This window comes from Achroia grisella, unplaced genomic scaffold (genome assembly GCF_030625045.1).
Source record: "Achroia grisella isolate CSIRO2021 unplaced genomic scaffold, CSIRO_AGI_Agris_v1 utg821, whole genome shotgun sequence".
In the NCBI taxonomy this organism is placed as follows: Eukaryota; Metazoa; Arthropoda; class Insecta; order Lepidoptera; family Pyralidae; genus Achroia; species Achroia grisella.
Genome location: NW_026713035.1, coordinates 2016578 through 2042403, shown reverse-complemented (window position 1 = coordinate 2042403; position 25826 = coordinate 2016578). Strand labels below are relative to the sequence as shown.

The 25826-nt window shown below is 30.8% G+C and overlaps 1 protein-coding gene across 3 annotated transcripts in view; it reads left to right on the top strand.

The window, feature by feature from the left end:
* LOC131852058 (angiotensin-converting enzyme-like) overlaps positions 1-25826 on the top strand; it is a 176613-nt gene that overhangs the window by 89922 nt on the left and 60865 nt on the right. For all 3 annotated transcript variants that reach the window (XM_059202651.1, XM_059202652.1, XM_059202653.1), the window contains one exon: positions 19015-19050. The gene's annotated coding sequence lies outside the window, so the exon portion shown is untranslated. The remainder of the gene's footprint in view (positions 1-19014; positions 19051-25826) is intronic.

Genomic DNA, 25826 nt, shown 5'->3' with positions numbered 1-25826 from the left:
GAATAAGACTGACTATATTAACCATCAGGAATTCTTGTATACAAGCATAAGAAATAAATCCTACGGTTTGATAAAAAGACGTGTTTTGTTTATATTGTTATTCTTTGTTTTTGCTTTTGTTTCTGAGTACACAACGTTTTCTGTTGCTTAATGTCGAAAGTACAGCAATTAGTAATGGTACTTAGTGGTTTAGTGGTTGGGAAATGTCTTCATAAATACATACATATACGTACATATCCCAGAGTTGATCCACTAATGTTTTTACAACTTAAATTGATAACAAATCTTATAAATCTAATTTATATCTCACAAACCTGAACAGACTGTAGACTATTTTTCTCAAACAGTTCGTTTTTGGAAGATACGTCTAGCTATAATGATAACTACAATATTAATAATGAACCTACGATCCTTTATGCATACAATGATACAAGATAAGCGATATTACAAGCGCTAATAGGTGGGTAGATGTTAATTGAGCGAGAATGGTTCACATAATAGTAGTTAATTACCTTCTCAGAGAATGGTTTAGGTACGTATTAAAAGCCTTCATAGGTGATACATAAATTAATGTCATTAGAAATTATACTAAATGACTGCTTACCTGAGTCTAGGTTCAAAGACCTAACCTTTATACTGAAATCGTATCCATTAGGCAGGAGATCGTCTTCTTCCGACCTAAAGGAATTTTCGTGTGTTTGGAGTGCCGTCTGCACTCGCCCCCATTTTTTTATTCTACACCCCCTTTCCAAGCTATAAAGGTCAGGTATGGCCAACAGCGTTAGAGAAAAAAACGGCAACGCGCACATGACACCCCTAGTGTTTCAGGCGTACATAGACTACGGTAACCATTTACATTATATTTATATTATATTTCTCACATTAGGTAACGAGGCAAGTGACTGCTTGTCTGTCACCAAACTTTTCGGTGAGATCAAGGGTAAATTCGCATGGATTAATAAGGCATTTTCTTTACCTATCTGCTAGGACCGGGATGCTATTTCTTGCGTTTAGTTCTACCGATTTATATATCTTCTACTATAGTGCATGCAAATCTACGTAACACTGCTCGTGACTGATATATTGTTATTGATTGTATAATGGTCGTTTATAGGACTCGACGTTGTGTAAATCACGAGATCGCTCAATTAAAGTCGTCACAGAAAAGATTCCGTTATACCTCCTACCCCACTGACGTTATTGGCTCCATTGAATGAAACCCACGTAGGTACACAGTTTAATACTGCTCATTCATTTGTTCCATGTGCAATCTTATTTATAGAATGGCTTTACGATATAGGAAAATGAAATTAAATGAAACCATTTAAGTAAATTCTTTTTTTATTTCTTTTAAATAGTTATTTTTTATGGCTTCATCTGTGTGTGGGTCCCCTTCCTGTGAACGTGTTTGAGGTTTTTTATGCTTTTGACTAATAAAATGTGATATTTTTAAACTTTTCATATTTTCTATTTCGATTTTTATATGTTTGTTACCGTATTGTGCATCCCATTTACAATGGCCTTGACGTAATATGTTATATCAGTACAATGGTACGGTCAATTTAAGTCTTGATTTGCTTGACTAATTTCAATATATAACAATTTAATATTTGGGTTAATACTTGAAAACTACATAATTTCTTTTAACTTTGTTTAGTTAACCTATTATTATGCAACAGACATACGTATAATACTAAATAAAAAGTGTATAGTATGTTGTTTATTTTACTATCCCTAGTTAAACTTCAAGGATATAACTACACAATATAATAATGATTTCATTTACTACAATAAAATAAATAACGAATAGTTTGAAGGGCTGAATTTACTACAGACTTCTACCACCATACGGATACAAATATATAGCCGATGTTGGTCGTCAGGTTGCTCGAATTCGTCTAACTTTCTGAAGAGCTCCGATGACGTATGTAGTTGCTAAACTTCCTGAGATAAAACAAACTGAGTCCGTAGTAATAATCGGATTCAGGTAATATGACGATTATCCGACTGTACATCAGAGACCTAAGAACGATAAGTATATACATATATGTATCTCTACTACTAAATATGTACGCTGAAATGCTGTAAATAGTAAGCAAGATAATATTACATATCTACGATGTGTGTGGGTGATGTTAACGGATCGTTTACTTGGTTTAGATTATAATTATGTTCAGTTCGCCACCTGTAGGCGTTCTATTACGTTTGTAATAATATATAAATAATATATACATAATTTAATGCTATAAGTGGTATTTAATACAGCTGGTTTTCACTTGTTGCTGCCACTAAACGCTTGCTTTGTGTAGTTTTATATAAATTCGTAACTAACCTTAACAATTAACAGTCATCCTAACAAGTTTCATATTTATTAATTCTTACACTCGTGATATCGGATAAGTATTATCCAATGATCGATGTATCAAAAGCGGAAAATCATCAGTATTAACATATTATGTATGTGCCGGATCGATTCCCGCGCAATACAGACACTTGTATTCATGAGATTGTTTTTATAGTATCTATTAGTCTATACGCATAGTGTGATGTATTTATTATTGATAATGTAGTAGATCAGTTACAATAAATAGATGTAATATTTTTTGTATTATATAAGGAATAAAAAAATTTGAAACATAAACTTACAGCAGAACTGTTAACAGAGAAATGAAAACATTCTACGAAGGGAAATGACCTCGGTGGAAAGTTCAATCTGATATTATAAAAATAAGACATTTTTATACTTAGTTAGTACTTTTTTATGATCAAAGAAATATGCTGACGTCTTTTGTTTTCGTTTAAAATTGTATTAAAATATATTTATTTTTTATTATTATTGATCAATTATGTAACTTAACATTGAATTTTTATAAGTGAGTTTTTTACTAAACCTTTATAATAAGTTATATTATTTTAACTTTGTATTCTATGTTACGTTTAAATATACAAAAAGCTAATAATACCACATAGAGCTTTAATTGACTCTCTTACATTAAGCAACCGCTCTCTTACTAACGCTATGAACTCTAATATTAGACTAACAGTAAGTGCTATTGAACGAACTATGACCTTTTCTATCGATCTCGGCTTTAATGTACCGACAATACTGACATAATGTGGATACTTAATCGACCATCAAGAACGTCGGAACGTGACACGAAAAACAATACCGCTATGTCCATTGTTTGGGGGATCTACAATGTATTTGCTGATGTGGCAATACTATCAACGAAGCCGGTCCCATGGTGTCCTTACTCTATTTTAATGATCCAAATATTTTTTCTTCAGACGGTAGTTACAACGCGCAAACAAAGGGGGAGTATGTTGTAACTCTTCGCTTTACTACCGCGCGATTCTTTTCGTAGGATGCGTCACTACGTTTATGGGACGTTTGGAATGATGCCAAGTTGTAGATGCGTAAAAAGTCGATCTGTCTATAGGAATGACCTTCGTGAGCTGATGGGAGTGGCAGATTTCTTCCAAACTTGACACTACACCGATCATGAAATATGTATATACAAGTATATATATTTAATTTATAATTAAAATAATTGTAGAAAAGATTTAAATTCAGTTCTATTAGTGTAGCAAGTAGCTAATTGCACGCAATAAAAGAAGGATTAGTGTCATTACGCCTAAATATACTTAGGAGCTTTTTATTTGTATTCATTAATTATTAATTTAAGTGCCGCCCTTTTGTCGATGGAACTTTTGGCTGGAATTTCTCTTGATTGATTCTTTAATAGTTGATACGACTATATCTTTATTTGTATAGGTTGACTTTAAATAACTTGTAAATAAAAATAAAAACTTTGTACAAGTAATTTACTGGTTCAAACATTTTTTTTATATTAAGGTTACAGAATTTTAAATTTCAATATTATCATCTGATTAATAATTACCCAGTTGATTGGAAACTTTATGTTACGATTATAAATAATGAAAAGCATAGCGGACTATTAATTAAAACGGTCCGTGTTATAAAAATAATAATGAAAAGCTTGCAATTTCTCACTAGCTATTTGCGGTTTAATATAGCGTTGGGCATGTGATGGATATTATATGTTCGGATATACATACATATCTACTCGTAACACAAAATATAAAACACTAGAAGGAAAAATTGCGAAGTCCTCCGGGCGGAAACTATTTTCTTTGATTCCCATGGGAATTACCAAAAACATTCGACGGATATACCTAGCTATCGTATGTAGACGGAAGGACTTTTGCAAAATTTGAGCATAATTTTAACTCTACATCATACTAGCTGCTTTCTGGAACTTCCTCTGCCTTTTTGGATATAAAAATAGCAAATGTCCATTCTATATTTATGTAAAATTTTATTAAGATCCGTTCAGTCGTGAAAAAGTAAAAAGTAGACAGACAGATACACTTTCACATTTATAATAATAAGCATAGCTTTGTCTTGAAGTATTGTACATATAAAAACATTCCCTGATATAAATTAATACATAAACAAAAGTAAATATTCTAATAGAAAATATTCTAAACTTTAGAAAAAAGAAAACAGTATAAAACGAAATTTTCATCGTCGAGTAACTCGAACTGTAATTAATGTAAATTAATATATATATATACATATTTAAAACTTTTATGGAATAAACAATGTATACATTACTGGTTAAAACTGACTATTAATCAGTTTTTATGAGTAAATAATCAGGTTTTTTAAAATATTAATTGTCTATAACTCATAGTACAATAAAGATATTGTAGATAGATCATTTAGATATTTATTTATATTACGGGTAACGTATAAGTACGGTAACAACTTTCGACTGGTTAAGAGTTATTTTACCAAATAACTAAAATCATTGTCGTCGTAAAAAAATTTATACTAGATTTAGTGCTAACTTATTTATTTGTTTAAACCTAAAACTTCATCCTAATCTGTTTTCAATTTGCTTGTTGTAATTGTTTCGAACTATAATGCCTACTTAGCTTTGTATGTATTTAACTTATTCAGAACTTACTCTTGTGTATCGATTAACGAGATTAAGCAACTTTGACCACGGCATGCTTAAAATTTAGTTTAGAGAGCAGCATATTCATGTTAACAAGTAAATACCTTGCTTTTAAACTTAGCTCATTGAATAGGCTCGTTTATTTAGAAATTGAAAGCAATTATTGTTTCTACTTTAAAGATAATGTTAATAATAGGTAATAATAATAATTTAAATATTTTTTTAAATTTCTTTATAAAAATTACCGACATTTTGTTAAGGAACAGAATTTTGAAAGTAAAAACTAAGAGTATTATGAGATTGCGAAGTACATATAGGTAAAGACATTTTCTAAGGTACATATAATAAAATCTGCCAAACAATATTTAATATACTGACATACTATAAATTTAATGTACCTGCGTCATCCAAATATGCCAGTAAAATATCTAATTTAGTTTTATTTAGACGCACTCTTTGTTTGAAAGTATATTTTTCTAGACTACTAATATAAAATCGTAGAATAAGCTGTGTACTTCTGTTACTTACAGATTTAAGTGTGCATATTTCAATACTTGTAAAGAATTTATAATCATCATCGACTTACGTAGTCATAGTAGGTATATTTAGTTACATGATAGTAGTGTAGAAATTTTTGGTCCAGTTTACTTCTTTTATATTAATTTACAGAGAAGTTATAATTTAAAATATTTAAATATATTTGTATTATACAATAGGCAATCTTATCGTTAAGTTATTTCTTCCAGACAATCTTCAGACAGAAGATAAAAATATGAGAGAAAGAGTAGTAATATAACAGTAAATATTTTATGAACGAGAATAAAAGTATTTGGAATGCTTATGCAGTCGTGCAGCATTCCATGGAATGCACGCTTAGCCATCTGCGGCTCTCTAGGTACGTGCAGGCGATCGGGTTTTAAAGTGACAATTGATTAAGTTTCATACAAATATGTACTTTATTACACCACGAAGAAAAGTTGATTTCCTTTACAGCATTGTAATTATTGTATTGATATCAGTCGAGCAATAAAGTATCATTGCTTATTTCGTTTCATTTCACCTTGCTCTCTGTGACAGGATTTATATCTTTTCTCGGTCAGCATTATATGTATCTACAAATACTAGGTCAGGACGTTTCGATATTATCAACAATCTACGCTAGTGCTGCTATGCGGGGTGCTACAGTACGCCAATATTGTGTGAATTGTTATAAAATATATTTTATACTGAGTGAAGTAATATTGAAGACATAACTATTTGATATATATTTTCAGAATAAAAGGTGTAGTTAAATAAATCCTTGTTAAAAATAACCAACGTCATGTTTTAAAATATACTTCAATATTTATTAAAAAGTTTTTGTAAGCGTAGTAAACTAAACTATTATGCGTTCTGTGGTATTTCGAACTTTTAGGTTAGGTTACTTATTTACTATATACGCATATTATGAAATTAAAATGAGTTTTATTTTGTTGTTAGCGAAGTAGAATTTATTTAAATGATTGTATATTTGTGTCACCTATTTCACCCGCCAAGGGGTTTGTATAGTACCATGTTTTTTGGTTGAAAAGAATGTTAATCCAGTGAAATTGCGGGGTACAGAGAAATGATACCTTAGTCCTACGGAATGGCTACGCATTGATTAATGACACCAAGGAGGTAGTGTTGACTTCGCAGTGCTGTTCATGTGTATAATGTGTGTGTCCATAGAAGACCATTACCACTTAGAATCGGGTATGCCGTTAGCTTATTTGCCATTCTAGTTTTTGAGTTTTCCCTAAATTATTTTATCATGGATATATTTATCCTGATTTATTTTAATTATCGTTTTTCCCTTCAGCGTTACCATTTCAGCATTTTACATAGTATCAAGCTCTATACACGAGTCCGATTAGAATGTTTTGTTAGTCGATTACTAATTACTTATGGAAAACTAAGTAAGTCCCTCTGAAATAACTACCGATTGGGCAAACTATAGGCTTAAAACTCTATCATGTTTCTACTCGTAAATCAAGGCTGATATGAGTGATTAATATTGTCTAGAAACATAAATGAGATTGCTATTTCTGGATACAATCTCTTCAAAAGGTCAACATAATAACCGTACATAAAGTCAATCTGGTGTCGACAGAGTCAGTTGATATCTTGTGAATGATTTGAAGAGTGGGAGAAGTACCATTTTACGTCAAGAAAAATTGATAAATATATCATTCTTCGGAATATTTCCATGTAAGATTTATTACAACTTTCTATATGTGAAATTATATACAAATATTATGTTGTCAACTTATTGACATGTTTATCAGTTTTCGTTCATTCATTATTATTGTCACGGTTCCAGTTTATGTTTATACGTCCATTTATTTTCTAAACAAACATCTCGTCCAGAGTTCCGTATATACTTAAAAGAAAATTTATATAAAATAAATTAAATTGATTTAAGCAGATAACGATCTCTGAAACTGTCTGTGAAATGCATTTAACTTAAAAAAATAGAGTTCACAATAAGTGCAATCTGGGGCGGGATGCTATTATATTACATTCCTTTTATTTTCATAAATTGTATTACATACAACTTTATAGGTAATAATCCCTAATTCTAGTGCCCAACTTACACTTGATTGGTTTTTATTACGGCTGGGAATAGCAAACAAGCTGACGGCCCAACTGATTGATTGAAAGTGCCTGCCAGTACCTGAAACCACAGCGTATATCTACATATGTGTATATGAGTTCATGCATAAAATATGCGTGATTTTGGTTTGTTGTTTCTTAATTATATGTTTTCTTCATAATAATAATAGCATACATAAAAGGTCCCGTAATTCACCCAAAATACATTAATATATTAACGACTATGTCGATAGGATTGTCAGAGACGTTGTCAACTGTTTTGGTGGAACGTTGTTGTGGATACAATACTCGACAAGCCTCATCATCATCTGCTTCTTCCTTATCCCATTTATTTGGGGTCGGCGTAATTGTTTTTCTCTTCCATTCATCTCTTTTCGGTCTTTCACTGCTCTCACTCATATTCATAAGTAACATCTTCCTTAAGATATGATTTTCATTCCTACGCATTACATGCTCATACCACGACAGACGATTACTCTTTAATCTCTCCGACACCGGCGCCACTTTCATACTACCTCTAATGTATTCACACTCACACATCCACAATATTCGACAAACCTATATTTTGCTAAGAATATTTGTGAGCCATACCTACCTTCTACATTACTCTGAAGTCGGTTTTTTTCATTACCGAAGACTCAGTTGCTGACGAAACTTACGTGTCCATGTGTGTGTTACAAGATGCGCAAACACTATCAAAAAATCCTTTATTTGTAATTGACAGAAAAGAATATCATATTTATTTATTGTTGTATATAAAAACGGCAATGGCTCGTACTGTATCAGATAGTCTTCTTATGATGCCTGAGATACAGTAAACTATCACAATGTTATAGCTACCATAAACCTGATCGTAGCGTTACGCGGCATTTCATTGATGTTTTATTGTCGAATGATTTGCAGATGTTCTGCTTACGGCTAATTAAGCAGCGGCTCTTTTGATGTGCCACAGACACTAACCATAGACTTTGGAATGTAATTTTAAGAGTTAATAAATTACGCCATAAAATAGGACTCAGAAGAAACGGAGAAGAAAGAAATATTACTGACGGAGTTTAATATGACCCAGCATATTCGTATTGTTCAACACCTCCTGCGGCTTGATTGACTTCCTTCTAAGTATTTTTTATTATCCAATATTATTGTCATATTATAATATCAATTCTGAGTGCAACAACAATATATATAAAACATTTCAAATAAATGAGAAAAATAATTCATCTGTAACAAAAATTGGTATCATTTACAGGTAATGATATATTATTGGTTTTCAATATAGTAAGAGTTTATTATATTACATTTTCGTTATACTTCTGTATTAAATTAACAATAGTATTTTATTATTTGGATACTGACTATCGGATTTTGTCAAGTGACAATACATTTGGAATAGTAGTTGGTTGTATATAAAGAGACATCAAAATCGCTAACTTCCAAAGTTTATTATAAAAACAAAACACGATTAATTGTATTTATTATTATTGAACTCACAGATTTACATATAAATGAGCCTCTTTATAATTATAAAAATTTGCTACGAAGTTATTCCAGAATAAGCTAACGGATTCTAGCGGGTAGAAAATACTTAAGTTTACGGTTAAAATCTGTATAAATTATCTACAACCCTTGTACTATAACTCATACAAAACTGGCCAGCCAGACAAACATTAATTCTATAATGAGAGTGCTCTCACAAATCACACAATGGCGCCGTTCACTTCAATTATCCGTTCGTTATCATCTTCATACTAGTGGTCTTGAGGTCAAGTAATGTGTGCCATTATGCGGCCGAGTTGAGTTGATATTTTGCACATGTGTTTCTTGTTAATGTTTTCTCATTTTTAACCGTCATTGAAAGGGATGTAATTCTCGAGACAATATCGTCTTGTAAATTACATCTTCATTTTGATGGAAGATAGGGACTGGTGGAAGAAGATGACACACTACGCTGACCTCATACAATAATATAAAGGCTAGGGCACGATGATTATGTTAGTTTTGTTTATTCTAAATTCATATTAATTAATTAATGAGGCAATAACAAAAAATATATTCGATTGATTGTTACAATGTAGGTAGTATGTTCACTACATCACTTTCATATCACACATAGGTAACATATACGACTAGTAATTAATAAAATGTAATTAATCCTAGAGACACATGTATATCTAGAATAAGTTATTTCATTTTTCACATAGGTTATATAATATTTTGTCATTAGCAATAGCACAGAAATCTACAAATTCTTGTTAACTACATTCTTTGCCCGGTTTTTACCTATTTTTATCCGCTGTTTGTAAATTACGAACATTTATTTAGTCTAAGATAGAAGACATCAGAGTGTTCATTAAATAAAACACCCTATTTTCTTTCTTTTCTATTCTAATAAAATAAATCTGTCAGATGAAATCTGTCTGACTGTTGTCTACAGAGAATCGTAAAGATTTTATTATTATCATACATACTCCACTTTTATACTATAAATATATCTGAAGAAACTACGAAAATAAGATATTAACTTTACTATTATTTTATATTATATTTTTCGCTTTCACCAAAAATCTATAAAATATTGCTCATTTCTAGGGGTATTACCTAGAAATAAGCAGCGATTGCATATGTTTATATTATATATATATATTTTTATATTTAAAAAATATTATAGTAGAGTTTGTTTCTTTGTTCGTTTGGTTGAACGCGCTAATATCAGGAACTATATGTTCGAAATAAAATTTCTTTCAGTGTTGATATGTATCTGTACGCTGGGATCAACTGCAGAGCAGCAGTGCGAAATTGCGCGGGTCAACTCGTACCTAAATAATATTTGAAAAATATAGAACTGTATATAACTGTTCTCTAAAATAGATATTGCGTCACCAGACTTTCGGAATGAGAGTGCTTAAGCTTTAATCTCAATGACTTAGTCCGTTTAAACTTGGAAGCTTTCGTCACTTAATAGATAACAAACCACGTGCAGACCGCTAATTACACTTTCAAAACTGTAAATTTAATTAAGTAAGTAATCGACGCTCCGTATCCGGGAACGTTTAATGTAACTCCACAAACAATTAAACACAGGAAACCTATTCTTAAGCAAATTAATTCAAATGTCAATGAAAAGTAGGATTATGATCAATGAATTTTAATTAAAGTAATTGTTTAAAATGCAAATAAATATAAGTTATTGTTTTAGCTTAGTCATAACTTATGATTGAGTTTCATTTTAATGTTTTACTAATAAATATTTTACTGACATTGAGAGTGATTTTGTCATATAAACTGGTATCGTCTGAGAATAATATAGTTACATGTATACCAAATTCAAACCAATACTACACCAAAACACACGTAGTGTTTGGCACAAAGTTAACATAGGACATAAGTTTCGTTTTATCTGATCAATCAATATGCCAGTGTCACGTGGACGAAGACAAGTGCAATGTGCATGCAATATACCTACTTACAATTTCATTATGCAAAGGGGTAACATTGCAGATGTATTTTTATATCACGAGTAAAATGATCAAACGTCCATGAATAACTTCACAAATATTATAGTGTGTTTGGAATAGATAACAAGATAGTATACCTTAAGGCATGTGATTACCGTCGCAAACTAATCCGTTTGTAACGCATACTGCTCGTAGATGGACCTTTTTGTGTGTACTGAAGATACAAATCTGTTTATCTACATGAGCAGTCATGTTATTATGTGACAGTCGCGATGCGCATGCATTGCTATTCCTGAAGACTAAGATATAGGTTTCTCTTTCTGTAATTTGACTATTGTAATTACTCTGTAATTTCTCACCTCTTAACCAAGACGTAACTAACAAAACAAGCTACTCGGCGGCTGAAATATGTGAGATTAAGGTTCATTACTGATTATATCTCTTTTATTTGACAGTGCAATAAGTCATTATGCATGCGTTGTAAGATCTTTGTTTTTTTTTACTTTAAACGGGAGAAAGGAGTTAAACTGCTTTGTAATTATATTAGAATTTTGGAAGAAGATCTGTCAAGCAGTTAAATTTAATGACAGTACAGAATTTTAATTACGCATCGCAAATTAGACAAATGTCAAATTCCACGGGCTTTCCTTTATCTCATTAATGGTTTTGAGTAACCCAATTACAATTATCTCGCGAATTCAAACCGAAATATTAAATTGTGTATAAATACATATTTAATATAGGTCTATAACTCTTGTAATTAAGTGATAGAATATAAAATATCTTAATAAAGTATCTTTCATTAATATACTATTTTACTACTTAAAAGATTTCTTTTAATGAAATTTGTATTATTTTGTATAAACTTTTAAATAACTCTATATTATCCTGTCCTCTGATATGATCGTTCTTCTCTTTTCAAAATTTCTCGACGAGATCAAACTCTTCTAGAGCTATTATGTTTTGCTATGAAGAATACGGCAAACATATTTTAATCTTTGAATTGTACTTAACATTTATAAATTCTCTTTTCTTGAAAGAAACGACGGCATTAAAATTACATGTCAAAGGCACCCACAGCAAATAAAAAAACATGCACAATAATTGCAATCTTAATGCAATAATTTCTTTCTACATTCTCAGTACGGAATGTATACCGCCAACAAATAACATACAAAAATTAAGATGGTGAACTGTATGAAAGACACATTATTATTATAGATGTACGTCAAATGTGATTATTATATGCTGCTAACTTGCCGTTTTCAAATGACGTTGAAATATCGAAAAATAGTGATAGTGATGATATAATTTCAGTAATATTCATTGTAACAGTAGAAAGTTAAGTAAACATAGGAACTGAAACCGGAATAAAGAGCAAGCTATACACGCGTACTCATTGGCGCCTGGCCAAAAGGGTTCACTTCGTTCTATCATATTTTATGATACCTAACTGTGGTACGATACTACGATATACGTCTAAGAATTACTATGTTTGTTATGCCTTGCTAATTTGCAGCAGTAGCGTTGTAGGCAATGTTTGGCCTTCACCTTTGGCACACGACTCTATTGTCATGTATATAAGGTCTTTAATATTCAATTCTGGGAATCAATGCGTCTCTTCGTATAGGCGAGAATTGATGAATTGGAAGGTACATGATAATCAACCATCGACTCGTTAAAAAGATATGCAAAACAAGATTTGAATATTGAAATTATTCCAAGATTCATCGGATGTTAATACATCTAATGCATGAGATGAATCTTGGATAATTTAAATTAAAAATCGATATTTTAAGTGATTTAATATTTTAGCTTCCAGTATAAAATCTGACTAATTACAGTCAGATTATTTCCTATATACTTACGATGGTAATCTTTGCAAAAATATCACATAATCTACTAATTCTACCTTGGATACATGCACAAAAGAAACATTATGAATAATTTTTTATGATTTCGTTACATTTAATATAGTTTAAAACCCCTTGTTGGTTCAGATTTTTGTGATGATGAGAAGTGCGACTACATGAAACATCATTCCGAAATCTCCTTGTCATATGATGCCCGTCACCACTCATACATTATTATCTTATTCTGTGATTTCACTGCCACACAAGGGAAATACAACTTAAAAAGCAAGTTGGTTAGCGGCTGAAGTATAACTACTTAGATAGAGGTACCCATGCAAACGACGTTTTATTATGTTCACCTTCTTCAGAATGAATTACATAACGTTGAAGACATTTTTTTACTGTGAAAGAATCTTTTATATTTTATATAATAAAAAAAGAAGGATATGAGTATAATTCCTGTGGGACCGAGTTGGGAGACGGTAAAAATTTTCAATATAAAATGTTGAACATTTTGTGATATCATTCACATAAAAATGTATTAAATATCTTGTTACCTTGAAGAGTTATTATTAACTTGTATATAATTAATTTAGTCTTTGTAAAATTTACAAAGAATAAAATAATATTTTTACGTGAAAGTAATGCGATATCATATTTATTTCCTAAAATCTATTCTAGAAATACAACTAAGATTTCTTTTAACCATTTCAGTGTTCTGTCTCAGTCACTTAAATTAACAAAATAGAAGAGAAGTAATAAATTAGTTACAATAATACTAGCACTACTAGCAAAGTTAATTTTATTATGTGTATTCTGTTATCATAAAAAAAAAAGGTTTTATTAATAATGTTTAGGTTATTTATAACCCTGTGACTATAAAATTTATTAAATGTTTATTTCTTTACGCCAATTGTGTTTACCAGAATTGTTATTTGTTAAAAAATCCTATAAAAGACTTCATTACCTTAGAAAGTTTTTACTTTTGCTGATTGGACTAGGTACGAGTATATACTTGATACAAGTACATAACAGAATGGAATGAGATACATCACAGGTGTAGCCACCTGACACTTAACAAGGATGAATGAAAGTGTTCATCCATCCCTGTCACTCAATAGTATTATGGTACATGTGTAACAAAGATACCTACTTAATACGCAAGTGAATATCACCAAGCTATTGTACAATTTTGCTTCAAATTGCCTCAGTAAATTGAAGTTAAACAAGTACGCTGACACTAATCCTCTTAAACTGGGTATTACATGAATATTAAGGTACTTCCGAAGGTTGTGTTTAGTTTTCAAATGTAAGCTTTACGTTCTATTTTCAACGTAATAGGTTCCTGTTAGCAATTATTTAATGTATTATGTTATGTTACAGGCAGGCAATAAGTGTCTGTCTGCCTGCTATCTTAAAAAAATAAATCTGAACCTGCGCCTGTAACCGTAAAAATTTTTTGTTTGCTAACTGATTAGATATAAACGTACACTAAATTTAAAATTAAGCTCACCACAATAAACTAGTAGGGAATCGCATCTAAATCATTTCAGCCATTACTGCAATTAAACTTGCAAAAACACACAGACAATGAGTCTACTATTAGAATATATATATCCGAATATTTTCATATATTTTTTATATACGACGAGTACATATGTATATTCCCTGTAATGACAGCAATTAGTTTAATTTTTATTATATACATATTATACTATATATTTTTCCTTCCCTTGAAAATATAGTTACTTAAACTATTAAAATATATACAAAAAGATAAAAATATATTATTACCATCAGTTAGTAGGACATATGGGTGAAAATGGGTTGCCTTATCGCTAAATAACAATCTCACCACGCAACCTCAGTGTAGAGAGAAGTTATTAAACTTGCGGTGTGGACGAGGTATATCTTTAGCAATAAAATAGTCTAAAATGTAAGTTTAATATTTTTTTATTATAATCTTGAAGCTTGTAATATCTTGATCACCCAAACATACATGATATTCGTACTTATGAATATTATAACAATCCGATATTAATACATATCTACGATGCTCTAACAAAATCATGCATGTAAAGAAGTGAAAACAGCTGGAAATAACATATTATCTTCGAGAGTAAATTATAAGATATTGTTTTTATCAAGGGATTGCCATCTTGCAGAATTTTTAAGTGGTGTCCAAACAATGAATGAGCGATGAAGTATACTATCCCTATGGGAAATCTATATCTTGGAAGTCATATTTAATCAGAATATTATTACACGCCAGCATCCAACGTTTTCTTGATACCTCAGGAGCGAAACGACGGAATCGAACGCAACTAACCAGCTGAAAGTTACGGAGTTTTGTAAAGAAAATATTTTATAGCATCACGCGTATACTCTCTGGAGGCGTGAAAGACAAATCCATCTCGTTGTATCAACAAATCTTTACTGTAAGATCAAATATGTATGTATAGAATATAAATATTTCGTTAGTATGATTTTACCTATCTTTACCTTAGTGGCTCACTTTTTTCCATATAATTGGAATGGCAAACAAGCTAACGGCTCACCTGATGCTAAATGATATCATATATATGTGACTTACTACTCATGTGATGTGAGGTAAATACCAAGATGGCTTTTTATAAAGAATACATATGTGCACTTGTGATAGTCTACAATAAGTGTCTAGATACCCTATTTATTCAGAATCACTCCATTTGGCAGCAAATGGGTAGTCTTATGTACTGCAATAATCAACGTAGGTACCTTAAACTAAAATACTGATACTATACTCGTAATTACACTTAGTACTGCACATATTCACTTTCTTGTGTCTCTCATGAAACAGAACTATAGCATAACTATTTTAGTTTAATTTTTGCTTTAACGTATCTTCAAACAATTTATGGAAGAAACATAGTAGAAGTATGGTATAAGGTTATATTACGAATATAACTTTTCTGGCTTATGTGGTCCCTTTACCACAGTCTACTTTTACGATATTTGAGGTTGAAAACGAATGGTTACAATAGATATTTCCACTCTGTCAACAAACATATTTGTAGGAACTTTTAAATTTTGTACTACTTTCTGTCGCCCCTTTTTCAACTTGCGACACGATCCCTCGTCTTATCCTCTCTGACATGACTTCGTTCAAGCTCACATATAGTTATTAAACTTTCTTAATTGTCCCCACACTGCATACAAGGTGTACGTGACCAGATATACAGTTAATACGGCTGTACACACAGTAGCGTGCTTTAATTAAAACGAGGAGAGGTAAACATTAATTGGGTGTCTTTTTGGCCTTCGTTAAAGCCTTGTCTATTGTTAAAAAGTATTTATGTCATACCATAAAATATATTTAATTAAACGCGTTTTATAACACAAAAAGCGTCAGTAATATATTTCGCAATTATGATTGTGAAATTACTTGTTCAATATGTTTCATTAATATCTTATTGTACTGATTGTTATGTCTATTGGTCAGGGCTTAATTGATCATTTGTGGAATTATTTTCCTTTTTCTTTCAGATTATTTACGATTAATAGGTGAACGTCTTTGTGGAAGAAATATCTCATTATTACTGCTTTGAAATCTCTACGTACACATATGTACAATTTATTAAGAAGATGTATTGCTATCTATGAAATAAATGGTCGTTTCGCTTCTTCTTATTATTAATGAATAGATGAGTCAAACATCGTCTCTTGTTTGTAAAACTAAATAAAATGGTTTGTAATAATCGAGAATTGTAGTTATTTGTTAAGGGAAATAATTTCTAAGATATGACCAGATTCAGTGTGTGGGATTCTGTAGAGGTACAGGAATGATATCCCAATTACGAAAAATATGTATGAGTAACTAATAGAAAAAATACCAAACAATACATCATACAAAACACAATGAGATCAAGAATTTACAAAATAAAATTAACTAACTATTTTCTTCGGCATTAAGCCAAAGAAAAATAAAATTGTTGGGAATTCAAAACAAAAACTATATTATCAATTAAAAATATTGTCAATCGACCAGTAGCACTAAGCAGCGACTCTACTTAACATTTGTTAGATATTCTCAATTCAGATACAATTCGTTCCTGTATCACAGATCTAATCTGCAAGCGCTTAATGAATTCAACTAAAGTACCATTAGGTTGATTAATCGCCACTTTATTAATACGTCGTGTTATCTAAAAGGTACGTTTATTAAATCCGGCCCTATCTATAGTCGAGCCCCGAGAATCCCTGCGTGAATAGCTTTTCGTTTGTAGTTACCAAATTTTGCGTTGAATTTCTAAATCCCTAACCCTTGCGTAACTCGCCTGGGTAAGCACCACTGTCTTATGTATTTCTGTCGTGAAATAGTAATCCGTGCTTATTCTGTTTTGGTCTGTTTCGGTCAGATGTTTATTTTGATCTACATGGTATGGTTCGGTCTCCTAAGCGGTATGCTTTCGGATTAACGAAGAAAATTAGTGAAAAAGAATGTAAACTCATGAGGAGTGCCAAGGGTAGCTTGCATAGTATTAATATCCGTTATTTAATGCACATCCAGTTGTGGTCTAGTTAACTTATCAGTTCGTTTTGGGCTCATATAAAAGTAGAAAATATTTTGAAACTGTATAATGTGTATATACAATATATATAATTTTCTAATTAGACAGTTAATAATACTCGTAGATAAACTTCATGAAATAATTTATATAGAATATTTTTCGTTAGAATCTCACATAAATAGGTTAACAAAAAATAGGTTACCAAATGAGAGACCTAAATTATAAATAAGTTAATTTGACTTTTTGTTATACACTGTTTGTTTGTTGTGTAGAATATGGAGGAGATATTAAACAAATTTCATTATTAAGTAATAACTGAATTACCTCGTAGATAGATCACCGTTCTCATCGCCATTATCATATTCACAATATAGTGTATTTCTAGATACAGTAATAAAATTTAATGATTAATTTCACTAAGTGGTAATATTTCTTATATATTCCTAAAACATGATGTTTATTGAATATTCGGTTGGGGTTAATTTTATTCGTTCTTGTAATACGCGTAAGTTGAAGTTTTAGAGCTTTTAAAAGCTTTATGTTTGAAGTACTACCACTTTATGTCGACTAACGGCACATAACTGTTGGTTTATTTGTAATAAATAATTTTATAGATATCACTTAAAATAATTACTTCAAAACTTTAGTGTTTAGCACACTTTATAACAGAAACTTATAAAGTGTACCACTAAACCGAATTCACTGTAATTGTTCGCGGAGATTTAATTTTATTTGTTCTTGTAATAGGTTGAAATGGCACCGCTTTATATCCAACCAACGGCGCAAAACAGTTTAAGGTATATTAAAGTGTTCATTGAGCCCATGAATGAGATAACGATCTATACGGATAATTTGACTCGCCTTGAAACTTATTACGGCTTGTAATGTTTGTGTTAATAGTTGCTCTTCATGCTTGTATAGTAGTCTCACTCGATAGCAAAAGACGCATAATCTTTTATATCTACTATATCAGTTAAAGTTATAAGTAAAATAAAAACAACAAGCATTTAAGTAATTTATGCTTCATTTAATTAATCTATGCTATTAAGCTGTTGGGGATATTCATATACTAGGAATATACTGCAGTAAATATAATTTAGTCTTGATTTCATTACAGTTGCACGTATGACATGACAGTTGCTAGCAACAAGAATATTAATTTTAAATGTGATGGATTATACCTTGTATTTCATTATCAATGTGCCTAACATGGTCCCTCAATCCATTACATTTAATACACTCTATACCTTGAAATAATATACAATATATAAAACAATACACAGAAGAGTAAACAATAGTAGTAAAAAATCAAATTCAATATTAAATTTGTTAAAACACTAAATACTAATTATAAATGTACAACAATCAATGTCCCTAATATACGCAGACTATATTATTACAGTTTTAAAGTTAATTAATACTAATAATTGTTTAGCGTTCAATAGGCTTCATGCTCTTCCTATCAACCTCCACTGGTGCCATGCCAGGTGTGTGTTAAATACAGAGAAACTACATATTTTCTTTTGTTTGTTCACAGGATCGGGAACCCACGTACCAGGGGCTGATTGTGCACGTAAGTACACAAATAAATGTTAAACGGATCATCTTGTTTGCCGCTCGTGTTCTGGCTTTGTCCAATTCTCAGGCAACGAACTGAATACAAGATGTGATTTTGTTAATTTATTAATTTGATTGGTGTAAACTGAACCGTTTTATCGTAGAACTACTTGTATCGCTCGACGTTATAGCGTATATCTAAGCTTTTGTTACTCTCTAATAATGGGACTTTCTATAGATGAAAGTTTTTTTTTAAACTAGTGACATATTATCGAGTTCATCCATTACAAACAAATAAAAAAAAAACGCAAAGTAGTCTCTCATTTTAGCCTTAAAAATAATTTATATCAATCAAATCCCAGTCATGTATTTAGCGTTCCAGATAGACACGGTTTTTGTAGCATTTTCTAGTACATTCCTGTTTCTGTTCTTTAGTCCAGAACAAAAAGTGTATATTAACATACATTTACTATCGGTTTATGAAATTAAAAAAAACATAATCTCCAATTATTTGCTAAGTATACTAATATTTTAAAAAGTAAATAACTTTTTATTTTTATTACTTTATTATAGATAAGCTCGAAAATTTATGGATCTAATTAAAAAAATCACATAGTGATACTTACATTATCAGCGATTACTATAGGATATATATATTCAACGTGAGCATCGCTGCAAGAAAGAGTTAGTTGTAATATAATATGACTACATGTTATCTATTCATCATACGTATAATACATCAATGTCTGAATTTCTAAAAAATAAACGAAATATATTTTTCATTTCGCTTCTAAGCTAGTAGAGAGCACACTTAAGTATCATGAAGACAAAAGCTCCTGCAATAATATTTGAAGTTTGACGTTGAAAATAATGATCTAAAATTTTATATCTCATTTAAATAAGAAATCGTACTTTTAATAAAAATTCTTCTGACTTACAAGGTGTTTTATTTACATGTTTTCGTATATTATACAGATAGATATTAAAAAACAAAAAGACCCCCTGTTCGTCTGTCTGTTCGTGATAGTCTCAAAAAGTAAACGGATTTTAAAGCATATTCATACATTTGCAGAATAATTTCTGAGTAAGGATTAGATGTATAATACACATTTTGTGTAAATTTATTATATACCCGCTCGAAACGTATGTAATACGTAGTAAATAATAAAATAAGTTTGTCTCTTTATTAAATTTGGAGCATTAAGTACAGAGCCGGTTTGCATGTTCAATGAATAAGTATGTATAAAACGTTTATTTTAAAGAGCGTAAATCCGCACGGTACTCATTTTATTTCTATAGAAAGTATGAAAATACATGATGAAAGATACAAAACACGCTAAAAAAATATTTTGTGATTTGATAAAATAAGAGAATAAATACGGTGTAGTACATTATATGAGTATACCACATAAATATATAAAGACAGTGTAATCATAGAATTTTAATCACAGTCGTAGATGAAATCTCAATCAAACGCTCTTCGCTGTCTACCAGTGGCAATTAAGGTCAAGTTGATTTTATTGGTTTTTTATTGAAATTGGATTTTTGTAGTCCCATCTTTATGTAGGCGAATCTATTCTTAGGGATGAACCCTATAAAGTGGTGATGTATATACTACACAAATAAAATATTGAAGTGTCTGTTTATAATATCAAATTAACGAAATGCATATAAAGTATATACGGTATCTACATCAAATGAATATTTATTTTTTTGTCTGTCTGTCTGTTTGTTCTTGCTAATCTCTGTAACGGCTAGATCGATTCTTAATCCTGAAAATCGTTGTGGTTAAGTCTCTTCTGACCTAACCGACATCTTATCGTCGTCCAGTTGTGGCCCAGCAGTGTAAATCCTTAACGCAAGCGAGTACATTATTTAATTACCGTCCATTAAAAAACCAATCTAGGGAAGATTTATTTAGGTTACTGCGTGTTAGTGTTTGTTACTAAATACATATAACATTTTCTACTTATTTCACTTATATTAAAACTTATGTTTCAATAATTTTAAATAAAGCATTATAGTGTAATATAATTGTTTGTGTACTAACTAAACCGCGTTCTCATATAATCGTGAACATGTAAATATCATTTCATACCTTTGATAATTTGATACAATGTGTTTAGTGCTTCTGGCGATATTTGCTTTCGTAATATGAAATGCTGTCTACCTATTTATGGAACATTTCAAAACCATGTTTACATTTGCTACAGTTTCAGTGTAAGAGTTCCATTGCATAGCCTGTAGATACACTTTAATTTTACCTAACTGTTCTAGTGTTACAATGTAATTTCATTAAAATCATGAAAAGTTAACTGAAAAAAATACTTTCGCGTTAGTATGGATAATATAATTACAAAGATACTGGTAAATCAGTTGTAATGTTATTGGCGATATTTTATAATCAGTTTTATTGTAGGTTATTGTAGTTACTAAAGGGTTTATTATACTTTTGAATCGGCTGTTCGAAATTTGTAAAGTTACCTTGGTTAGTGTTGTATACTTGATAAGAGTATTTATTCCAAGTAAACTAGTCTATAAATAGTGGACTGTACTTAGTACGAGTATAGTTTAATGGAAAATATCCATTATCCTCCCATTATCGTGCAATGTGTATATTTGTCTGCAACGGGTGATGCTCAAAGATCCCTACATCATATACAATATATTCTGAACGCTCTTACACTGCAATGGTTATCTTTTATGGTTAATATTGATATGAGGATATTTTTTAGGTTAACAAAATAGTCATAATTCAGTCAGATATCTACAGTTAACTGGGACTAGGGCAGTATTCTTTTTTTGGTCTACTATGCTGTTGGCTGCAAGTGGCGTTTACAGGTTCACCGGACGAGTGTAGATGGCACTCCAAACCCGTGGAGAGACTTATGGAGCGGCTGAAGGTCATATGACGGATTCGTCAGATAACTTAGGGACAGTATTCTTTTTTTGGTCTATCCGACTTTACTTCACTTCTTCACAGGACTTTAGTCTGAGAGCAACACTAGCGGCCTTATTACAAAAAGATAAACCTGGTTTAGCACTAGTAATAAACCGTTGACCAAAGTATTCCCTATTACAAAACGAAGTTTATCTCTAAACTGTGATTCGTCTATGGTCTAAAGTTAGACCTGCGATGGCCCTAGTTTAACAGTGGTCTAAATGCAAAAAGTGAAACTCCATTTTAAAAATTGTATTGAAAGTTGTTGTTTTTCGAAAAATATTTTAACTAAATTAAAAATATATTAACTAAATATATTTAAAGCTAATTTTACGATAATAAAAATACATAAAAGACGTTTATTGTTATTTTTTCACTCATTTGACTTTGAAATAGACACCATTCGAATCGATCCAATAAAAATATCCCGTCATTCCTTTTCTCCGTATAGGACTCCTACTTGTAATTTAAAACTGATTTTCAGCCTAATAGTACATTAACAAATATTATATATTAATGAAATAGTTATAACGAAGACATAGATAAATAGAAATAAATTTATTTTTAATTTATACATTTTTATTTGAAGTAATATTATTTTCGATCTTTTCAGTTTTCTGGTAAAACGGAACGTAATTGTACGCTAACAGACATGAGTGACTGATTTCTGTATGTAATATACTAGTACTAAGTAGTACTAAGTAGTCCTCTGTTAGATCTGTATTCGTAATAATGTTAGGCTTATTCCAAGTATTAACCTTAGGAATGGTTTAAACCACGACCATTTAGCCCACGTTTCGTCCGAGTTTTAACAGATTTTTTGTAATAAGACCGTAGGAGTTCGAACCTTGGCTCAGGCGGTTGTAATTTCGATTCTCGTATTCTGCGATAGCACCACGTTATGGTAAGTGGTTACCGTTGTACATACAAGTACGGGATCACATACAACGCTTTATCCTATGATCTTCGTGATATCGCTCATGCATTGCCATTCTGAAGGATTCAAATCAAATCAAAATATTATTACTATGATAGACTCTTATGTTATGTCAACTCTACCGTCAGTTTGAAGTGCTTTTGAGCTGAGAAGAATAATACAGACCAGTCGCCACAGGTTAAAACGTTATGCCTGTAATTTCATTGCGTGAGAAAATCACATAGTTTACTTTTTATAAAATTTCGTTTTCCGGCATTTCCATGATGGGAAGATGGAGTATAGATTTGTCTGCATTATAATAATTTATATCTAAAATTAATTAGATATCTACATTCAGAAAGCTGGCGGTAAATGTCCTAGGTGCTATTACTCAATTTTGTTGCAAATAAGTATTTCACATAAGATACATTTCTTAAAAGATTAAACATTGCCGATTTATATAATTCAAAATGTTTATGCAAAATGGCACTTTTTTAACAATTTTATTCATTCAAGATGAAGTATATTGAATGCTACATTTTCATTATTGATGGCTATAGATTATTACTGCAGCATAACTTTCAAATACTTTCCAATTTATCTTTCTCTCAATTTTATCAATCAAAACGTTCAACGTCACAGAGTGTCAACAGAGTCGTAAATAAGTCTTTAAGATTTACTTTTCTTTTGAGATAAAAGGGCGGAGAAATGCGTGTGATTTTATGTGGATAACGAAGTTTTAATAGAAGTTTATTTTAGTAAAGACCTTACTTTTTTTAACTTAACGATGTTATTTTTTACACGTAATATTAAAGAAATCCTTCAATCTTTGCTTTTTATTCGTTTTTATTAATTTACCGATATTTCGACAGTGTTAAAAGCAGCAGCTAGATGGTAAATTATGCACAGACATATTCGTCTACATTCATACGGCACGAGATGAACATGGGAAACTAAATAAAAACGTATAAAGATTCAATGGAAGATAAATAGTAATACAGCCTATTGAGTGAGTGATGTTTATAATAAAGAATAATTGTGAAATGTAATCTTCAACATTAAAAAATCTTATATTGAAAGTTTATAAAACTTTCAATATAAGATTAAATTGAGTTTCTGTTTTTTTATTAACTGGATTTTCAGTCATACATATAGATCAACAATGTATCTACCATTGAGATCATGTTGTTATATAGCTGTCTATTGTACATTACGTTGCAATTCAGAAGAACTAAGGTTCTAAGCCGCCGTATCCTGTTAGTGTACTGCGATATTTCACCGTTTAAACCGAAACACAGGTTACAAAGAAAACTGCTGAGAGGGTAGGTGACAAATAAGTACTCTGAGTAGGTACTTATTTGTCACCTACTTTACTCTCCCTACTTCTAACAAAATCTATACCGGCGAAAATTTATTTCTAAAAAGCTCATTTAAGACTGTATAAAAATACATATCTACAAATGCTTTTCCAAGATTACCAAAGATTATCGCTTACAGCGGGAATTTAGGACGCTGCTCTCGAATCTATTTAGCGAAATCTTGAACAGTGATCTAACTAATCTAGGGTCTGTAATGGACTGCCTATATTAATTTTCGAAAAAGAAAAGATAGCAAATTTTTTTTGTTTGTCTACTATGCCGACTTACACCCAAAACTTAGAACAAATCTGGCCTACTTAAAAACACAACTCTGTATGTCAATTTACATTTCTTACTTTCCGGTAAGGAAAGGCAATTGTAAGACAAATATATCCAACAAGAAGTGAGAATCTTAAGTGTTGCGCACACCATAACGAAATCCGGAATAACAGTCATCCGAAAGATCCGAAAATCGTATTATTTGTTTGGATAAACTTAAAAAATAGTAAAACAATTTTAATAGTTTGTAATAGTTGAAAACTATAGAAAGTTACGTACATTATTAGCGAGTAACAAGCTATAGTCTACTAAGACGCCTCGCCAGATACAGCTAGTATGGAATTATTTTGTAGAAACCCAAGGAAAACAAATTAGTGTGTCATAATTGATTTCTCCCTCGCTATGATATACCTAAGTATTTGAGAATACATAGAAGTGACGTCTATCTAGATATAGGGTTAAGGGCATCTGATTTCCTTGAGCTTCCAGGGTTGTAATGTGATGCGTCAGATTGCTTACAAGTGTTTTCATTAAGTTATTTTTACGCGCGTATTATAAGTATTCTTAATATAAATGAAGTAGTTTATACATATGATATATTGCTTGTTTATCTTAATAGAAACATAAAGTAGATAAGATAGAGATATAGATAGAGATAATAAGATAAACATAAAGTCCCTAAGCTATTTAGGATATTATAAATTCCCAAAAAGGCAGCAGCAGATTCTCAGAAGCAGTAAATTCTGTCACAATGACGAGAGCGACTGTTTGACCAACTGATCTCGAACAATCGGGAATGATCGAGACTTATCGACATTCGTTACAGATGTCACTTATTCTCGACATTTTTGTTACATTTCAAACAATTAGATTGTGAATTTTATGTATCCATGATCATCAGTAGTATTAACCACTATACCATCAAGATCTTCGTCTTATTTGGTCTTGTATTTCTAAATTTTGTCCATACATTAACTTTATATGGACTGTCGTATCTAGTTACTTTGGTCTTAAAACAATACTCAGTTACAACTGCAAAGAAGCAAGGATCCATTAAGATTGTTTATTTGTAGTAGGAAGAATCACTAAAGCTTTCAATTTCATGAATAATATATACCCTATCTAATGTATTGGACATATTGTTTTCATATACGTTTTTATTGTACTTTTTTTTGTGTATACTTACTATTTCCAAATTCACTGATCAGACCGTTTTTAATATGTGTAACCTGAACAGATATTTATATGACTACACATCAATGCAATAAATACTTTTTTTTGATATCTCTATAAAAATA